This window comes from Octodon degus, unplaced genomic scaffold, assembly GCF_000260255.1.
Source record: "Octodon degus isolate 3935 unplaced genomic scaffold, OctDeg1.0 scaffold00167, whole genome shotgun sequence".
Lineage (NCBI taxonomy): Eukaryota > Metazoa > Chordata > Mammalia > Rodentia > Octodontidae > Octodon > Octodon degus.
The window spans coordinates 1,573,365-1,580,643 of NW_004524743.1; positions in this window are offsets into that span (position 1 = coordinate 1,573,365).

Genomic DNA, 7,279 nt, shown 5'->3' on the forward strand with positions numbered 1-7,279 from the left:
CTTTCTGCAGTTGATTCTTTACTGTCAATGCTATTATTTCAGAGATATCTGGTGTGTGATTTCCAGTTTCCTCAGTGCTAGTGTTTTCTGCATTTGTACTGGGTGGACTCGAGCCCTGAGACTGCATTTTGTTCCTTCTCTTTGTCATTTTGTATACCACTGTCTTCTGTCTGACCTTTGGTGTAGAGCTTAGATAGAGTTATTACCTTAGCACCAGGTCCGGATCTATGAAGTTCGGATTCCTCCAGGTGGGTGTTGTTTGGATCTGGCTGCTGTGCTCCACTTCTTTCTGCTGCAGGTGTTAGAGTTGAACCCTTTGTGTCTCTCTGGCAAGATGTTCTGCTCCTGAATCAGCTGGGTGTGTCTTGACTCTCGCCTCTTTGCAGGGAGTTCTGCTGAAGGGTTCCCTGCTGGGCCTGCAGCCTGGGTTGAATGAGGATCCGCGGGCCCGGGTTGTCTCACTCACTCTCCGGGCCTGCGCTCTGGGTCTGTTTAGGATCTGGAGGGCCCCAGGTCGTCCCGTGCCATTTTCTTTTGGTGTATAGGGTTTCTGATGAGAAAGTGAATCTTTCTATTCTTTTTGCTGTTCCTGTTGGCCAGTTTTCCTATTTCTGGACAAAATACTTGGCATATAAAACCTACAGAAGAAGAGTTTAGTTAGACTCACATTTTCAGGGGTTTCTGTCCATGGTTAGCTTGTTCTGAGGCAGAAATATCATAGTGAAAGGACATGGTAGAGCAGAGCTGCCTAGTCAGTGGCAGGTGGAAACACAAGAGAAAAATGTGCCAGAGAGGAAGTACTAAGGACCAGATAAAGTACTCAAAGTCTTGCCTGCATGACTCTTTCAGACATACCCAGAAGTATGCTTTACTACTTTCTTGGGTGACTTCAATTGAATCAAATTGAAAATTGAGCTTAAATGTCATAGTGCTGATTTGTAGTTTTACTTTATTGTAGTCTGAGAAGATACATCATATTTTTAGTATAGCTTGATACTTTTCTTCTTTTTTTCTGGTACTGGGGATCAAACTCAGGACCTTGTACTTTCTAGGCAGGTGCTTATGCCACTGAGCTATCTCCCCAAGTGGATACTTTTCTTATTTTAGAATTCTCTTTGGTCTTGTACTTTCGACATCATTTTGCCTTGGTTAAGGCCTGCTGTGGTTGAATTTAGTTGAGGTAACTTGGAGCTCTTCAATATATATCTCTTTAAAGTTTTAGTAGTTTTTTGGCTTCTATTTTGTGAAATGAGTTTTCAATGTTATTCCTCTTTTCTTTACCTTCTGAAGTTCCCATAATGAAAACAGTTGTTAATTTAAAGATGTCTTACATTGAATTTTTCATTCCTTTTTATTTTATTTTCTCTTTCCTTTGTTATATTGAGTTGATTCGAAGGCCTAGTCTCAAGTTCAGAGTTATTTTGCTTGTTTATTCTGTTATGAAAGCTCTATTGTATTTTCATTTGATTTAGTGGATTTTTAGCCCCAAGGTGTCTTAATCAGCTTTTAAAATGATTTTTAGTTGTTTAATTTTTCATTCATATATTGCCATGTAAAATCATTCACTTATTTTGTTTATCTGTCTTCTCTTGTATCTCACTGGATTTTCTTAGGAATATAATTTAGAATTCCTTTTCAGGTATTTCATGCAATTCCTTTAAATTGAGATGTATTTCTGGAGAATTCTTCTCTTTTATAGATTTCATGTTTTCTTACATGTTTCATTTGTCCTCACATTGATATGTAAGCATCTATTTTAATGTAACTGATTTTATGAAATAGATTTGGTAGGATTTTTTTTTTTTTCATTTAGTTGGGATTTGGATGTCATGTGGATAGATGCTTTCAATTAGGTTATAGGAGATCTCAGAAACAAAATCTCTGATATTTTTCATCTTTAACTCATGTCAGAAGCCTATGAATGTCTCAATAGTCTGGACAGCAGCAGTTCGTCAAAGTAGTTCTGTGACTTTGCAGTGGGTATAGATTTCCCAAACTATGGATCTTCAAGCTTGTTAGTGTTGAACACCCTGGAGTTTGTGGTGGGTGTTGTCATAGTGTCAGTATGGCAGGACAGAGAAAAAATTGTCCCCAGCTCCCTCCAGGAAAGCAAAGATGATGCTATGGGCTGTGGCACCAGTGGCCACAGTACCTAAGACACAGGATGTGCAGAAGACCTTCCCAGGACTCTCAAGGTAAATATGAAGTCAATTCCTGAAATCAGAAGCCATATTTTGGGAGCCACAGGATAGGATGGAGCCTTTTCTAAGTCCTTGTGGATAAGCATTTGTGGTTCTCAGATCTTCAGCACTGGTAACCTTGAATCCAAGGTTTTGGGACACAAAAGAGACATTCCACAGGTCCTGTAGAGTGGTTGCAATTGGTGTTGGGATATGTAGCCATGAGTCACTTTCTTTGCTAATTCCCAGAATTTCCCTCTCTCACTATATTTGAAATTCTTTCTCCTTTGCATCCTCTTCCCTGCAGCACTCACACGCAGAGGACCTCTGTCTACCCATCTTGGCCCCTTCCTGTGTCTTCAAGCCTTAGTACCATTTGTTACAAATTTGTTATTTAATTAGTAGGTGTCTTGGTTTACTACAGAAACAGATTTAATGTAAGATATACAAATATATAAGAATTCACAAGATTAGCTTACAATGGCTGCCCAGTTTGATGTGGCTGAGTGTGAAAGGTCTGTCTCTGGACTGGAGATCTGAATGATCCAATTGAAGGCCTGGAAACCACTGCTACATCCTGTGAAAGTCTCTATCAGGAGGCCAAAGAATCTGCAATGGAGAGCTGAAGGGTCTACCCTGGAGGAAGAAGTGTCTGCACTGGAAGCCAGAGGATGACATACAAGAGCTCATCTGAAGAGACAGCAGGGGCCCTCCTTTATCATTGTCTACTTACATCATTCTAGGGACAATCCTCCTGAAGGTGAGTCTTCCACACCCAGAACTATACTGACCCAAATTTGTTGTGTATCTCTCATTCAAGCTGACACAGTCCATTAACTGTCATCCTTAATGAATTCTTCCATTGGTTGAATTTGTTTGGAGATCTCTGTTCTTGCTATACTTGAGTTTTGGCCTCTTTCCTGAGATTTGGGAATTTTAAATTTATTGTGTGTTTAAATGTGTTCTCCAATTTCTTTTGCTTTCTTCATTTTTGTAATTTCTATTATGTGAATGCTTGGTCTCTTGTTATGCATAATCCCTGTAGACTTTCTTCATTCTTTCTTTTCTTGTTCTTTTAACTTGATAATTAAAAATACTGTCTGAAGCTGACTGATTTTTCTGTTTGATCAAATCTGCTATTGAAGTTTTCTATTGAGTTTTCTATTTTCTCCAGGCCCTGAAAACAACCGCCTCATCCTTAAGAATGGGGTATGACGTTGCATGGTACCACCAATCAAGGACCCCAGATGATCTGGGTCCTGATCTGAAGCTCATGTTTTGTTTTTCAGTCCTAAGCATTAAACCAAGAGCTCTGTATAGGCTTCTCAAGTGCTCAACTACTGAGCTACACCTCTTTGCCTCCTTTCTTGGTCTCTCCAGGCCTCAGACAGTCTAACTATGATGTTATTGAAGTTTGTCCCAGGAAGTAAGACCAGAGGAGTCTTCTGGTAAAAGTATTGAATACTGATAATCCTAGACAACTGCCTCTAGAATGTTCTTCTTCCTGAGGGAACTGTGGACAAAGTGAAATAATCTGTCCAGGGTTATGCAAACTTTGGTAAGGGAGAAGGACAGTATTTTCAAAGTGAGACAATCCTTCTTACCTTCAAGTTTTGATTTTTTATTCAGGACAATATGGACATGCTAGACTTTTAAAAAAAGTACTAAGGTTTTCAAAACCATGTTTTGATGTTGTGGTATGTTTCTGTTTGAACTTTCTGTGAGAGACCGTAGAATCTACAACTTTTGATTTTTGCTGCATTGTTATCATCACTAAGAAAGTGTGAAGTCATTTGCAATTACAATATTATATTCTTAGCATTTATCCAAGAAAAGAGGGTGAGTATTTCCAAAGAATGAAAGCGAAGTTGTACTTCTTTCCAATTTTTAGTATTTTCCTTTCTACCCAAATCCTGTAAGTTTCCTTCTTTCAGAACAAACAAAAAAGACTCAGCTTTAACTACATTGCCCTTTGGTGCTCTTTTCCACCCCTTTTGTGCTGATGAATTCTATAGTATTGTCAACACTCACTGATTTTACTCTATCACTCCCACTTGCTCCTCACCCTCTTGCAATCTGAGTTCACTCTCACTGTTCAACTGGAACTGTTTTTTGAATAATATAGTTGCCAACTTCAGAGTACTTATCAATATCATTTTCTTCAAAGCACTCTTGAGCATTGTATCCTCTTTAATTTCCTTGATGTGTGTTACTCTCTTCTATTTCTCTGACCACTGTTTTCTCCATTAAACATAGAATTTAAAAAATGAAATGTTTGGATCTGTGGTGGTGTATCTCACCATTATAGAAGGCACGCCGACACTGGACAGCTACAAGGACCTGGTGAGTCCTTCCATGTTCTCACTACTGTCTCAGAAACAATCTGACACTCTGGTAACCGAAGCATACAGAACTCCAAATGACATCAACCCAATTAAAAACACACCCAGACATATAATAGTCAAGATCCCAGTAATCCAGCACAAGAACAATATATTGAAAGCTGTTAGAGAAAAGAAACAGATCACATTGAAAGGAAAACCCATCAGAACAGCAGCAGATAACTTTTCACAAACCATCAAGTAAAGAAAAGCATGAAGCAAAGTACTCCAAGTCCCCCATGAAAACAAATTTCAGCCCAGACTGATATACCCTGCAAAACTCTCTTTCAAGTTTGATGGAGAAGTGAAATACTTCTGTGACAAAGAACAACTATAGAACTTCATGATGACAAAGCCAACCCTACATAGACTACTAAAAGATATTCTAGAGAGGGACCAAAATGATCAACTCCATGAACAGAATGGAAGGAACCCACTAAATAGGGCAAACAATCAAACACAGGAGAAAAATGAGTAAACAACAGCAGGTAAATAACATGTCAATCATAAGTCAACACATCTCAATTATAACCATCAATGTAAATGGACTCAAATAAAATAACAATTCACCAATTAAAAGAAATAGACTGGCACAGTGGATTAGGAAGCAAAATTCAACAATAAACTACTGTGAAAATGGATAAAAGATTTCAATATTAAACTAGAAAAACTAAATCTACTGCATGAGAAAATATGCAGAAACCTTAAAGGCATAGGAGTAGGTATAGAGTTGATGAACAAAAACCCAACCACATGGGAAATACTTCAAAGAATAAAATCTCTTTGAAAAGTTTTTATATACCAGAAGAAATCACAGAAAAAAAAAATCACTGAGTAAAAAGAAAACGCACAAATTGGAAAAAATTATAGCCAACGCCCTCAGACAAAGGACTTCTATCTAGAGCACAGAAAGAATTTAAGAAATCAGGCCCCCAAAATTCAAAAACCCAATTAAAAAATGTGCATCAGAAGGAAAAATGCAAATGGCAAAGAAACATATTGAAAAATGTTCAACATCATTTGTCATTCAAAAAATCCAAATTAAAACAACACTGAAATGCCATCTTACTCCTGAAAGAATGGCTATCATCAAGAAGCCAACCAAGAGCTGGCCAAACAGCTTAGTGGATTAAAGTGCCTGCAAGAGGGCACAGGGGCCCGGGGTTCAATCCTGGGCCTGCCCTGCCGGCTCTGCATGGAGCACGCTGAGGGGGCAATTGAGACTGGGCGTCGTGGTGCACACCCGTAATCCCAGCTCTTGGGAGGCTGTAAACAGGTGGGTCACTGTGAGTCCAATCTAGTAGTGAGACCCTGAACACCCTGTGACTCTTCCCTAAAATACAGAAAAAATAAATAAATTAAAGAAGTTAACCAGTAACAAATGCTGGAGTGGCTTTGTGGAAGAAGGAACCCTTCTCCACTGTTGGTGCGAGTGCAGATTGGTACAACCACTAAGGAAATCAGTTTGGAGGTTTTTCAACAATGTAGGATTGGGGCTTCCATTCAACCTAGCTATTCCCCTGCTGGGTATCTTTCCAAATGAGCTGAATTTCATTATTCCAAATAATCTTTCCACATTATATCACAGTGATGTATGTGCTCCTATGTTTATAGCCGCGCAATCTGCCATAGCTAAATCTTGGAAATAACATAAATGCCCATCAGTGGAGAATGGATAAAAAAAGATGTGGTATTTTTACAAAATTGTTTATTACTCAGCTATAAAAATAATAAACTCAAGGTTTTTATAGGTAAATGTATGCACCTAGAGACCATACTCATAAGTGAAATAAATCGGACCCGCATCTGCAAACATTATATTGTCATAGTGTTAAGAATCTAAAAGAGTAAATAAAATCTGAAGGGTACAATAGATACTGCAAAAGGGAAAGAATCTGTTCAAAGGGAAGGAAAAACTGGAATGAAGAAAAGGACAGGAGAGGGAGGGATGGGATGGGAGATAGATATTATGTATGTATGCAGGATGGCTTGGATAATTGTGCTGCTGATTTCTGCTGGTCTACAGAGGGGAGCAGTTAATGCTTAAATTTTTTCCTTATCCTTTTTAATTTCTTAAACTTTTTTCTATTTTTAAAATCAATTTTGCATCCTTATTTCTGGTAATCTTAACTAATTTGAAGACAACAGTATGTAATACAGTAACTATTGTTGAGTTCCTCTTGTTAGGTGAAGTTCTGTATCATTTTTAAGGTTCTTTTTAAGATATTTTGTATTCTCTTTAGATAAGAAAAATGAAGTATTTGATAGATATAAAAATGTGCAGAGAACAATGCAAATCACAACAGGCACCTACCATTCAACATAAAAATAAAATATTATACCTGCATTATTGCTCCATCTCTATTACCACTGAAGTTCCCCTTGTATCATGATCGTTTTCTTTCCCCAACAAAGAAGTAATCAATATCATGAACTTTGAGACTATCTTTCCCATAGATGGCTTTATACTGTTACTAAGCTTGCTTGATATAATATTTTCATGTCCACTTAAATAGCTTGTGCTTACATGACTCTAGGGAGGCACTGTTTACTAAGGCTAGGAGAGAGAAAATGTTCTCTAAAACTATACAAAGAGAAGCAGTACCTTAATTGCTTTGCCTGTATATATATATATATACTTGGCACATTATGATTATTCCGACTTTTTAAACATTTTATTAACTTTCCCACAGCGAGGCACAATACCTGATCCTCACA